Genomic DNA, 1455 nt, shown 5'->3' on the forward strand with positions numbered 1-1455 from the left:
ATACTTACAAGTCAGCAAATCAAAGAGGTAGGAGGTTCTTATTTTTAATTATAACTTGTCCGTATCTTCAATTTGAGTTTCTAATTCATTAACTACTGCACACGTCGTGTGGTAGGTGTAATTAATTATAAACAGAACAATAAAACAACAGGAAGTGTTATGTGACATGCAAAAAATAATATATATATCATTTTTTCATTATATTTAATATTAAATTAAGAAATTAAACAAATATTATCATTAAAATTTGAAATATAACCTTCATTTTGATGTGAATCCCTTTGAGATAAGTAATACCAAAGCTATTTAATAAAATTTTGAAAATAGCTCTCTAAAATGTCATGACATGCACCCTTTGACCTGCCCATAGCGAAAGGGTTAGAGATGCTTCTGTAAAGGCATATACATGTGTTTATAAAAATACATAATGTTAATAATACCATTAGTTAATTTGCTCTATACATCTGTATCACTGTAACTATTTATATTTCTTGAACATTATGACTTACTACAGCAACAATAACAAAAGAAACAAAATTAAATGTAAACCTAAGAAAATAAATAGAATAACATTTTAGGTCTATAAACATCTAGGCAAAGCTTACAAAATAGTACTGTGCTTCCAGTTTTGTTAAAATGTGTTCTATTCCTAATCTAGTACATTGTACATGTAGAGTATGATGCCACAAATGAAGCCATGTGGTAGCCATGTGTTCAAAGCCCAGAACTTTTAAGTTGTACTGGTAGCTGGATGAGGTTTATGAACTACCAATATAAACCAAATAAATTTTATAAGTCTTCACTGACAACACTAAAACATTCTTCTAAACAAAGTTTACTTCATTATCAGACACTCACAATGCTTCTTTTTTTAACTTGAAAAATATGAACTAAATTATGAACTGAGCAAATGATACAATCATTAAATGATTTACAATACATTGCCCAAAAGTTTCTTGTACTTAAAACTAATGTGAAAGTTTTCACAAAGTTCCAGAATGGCTAAAATAGAAATCTCATATTAAAAGAATCTACATTTTAATACAATCAAAGTAAAATTTAAAAATGTTTTCTTTCATTTTAAGTTTGTTAACATTCTTATGTACATACTTTATTCAGTATGTATCTCATCTGCAATCGAAATGTAGTCAATGGATTAATTATTCTCCACTTTACCCATTGCTTAAGAAGTAAATGTACATACCACATTTTGGTGAAATAAGACGTTTATTTCACATTACAAAACCAACAACAATGACATAAAACTGTGTGGATATTCCTAACAAGCTCTCTGTTAACTATCATACAAACTATAAGCCTCTCATAATTAACCCAATGACTACTGGCTACTAACTTTCTTAGTAGGCAATGCAAGTCTTGCTATATTTCATTCCAACAATAAAACCAGTGGACGAATATATTCGAAAATTCATAAATACTTTGACAAATGTAGGT

The sequence above is a fragment of the Limulus polyphemus genome, unplaced genomic scaffold, assembly GCF_000517525.1.
Source record: "Limulus polyphemus unplaced genomic scaffold, Limulus_polyphemus-2.1.2 Scaffold6206, whole genome shotgun sequence".
In the NCBI taxonomy this organism is placed as follows: Eukaryota; Metazoa; Arthropoda; class Merostomata; order Xiphosura; family Limulidae; genus Limulus; species Limulus polyphemus.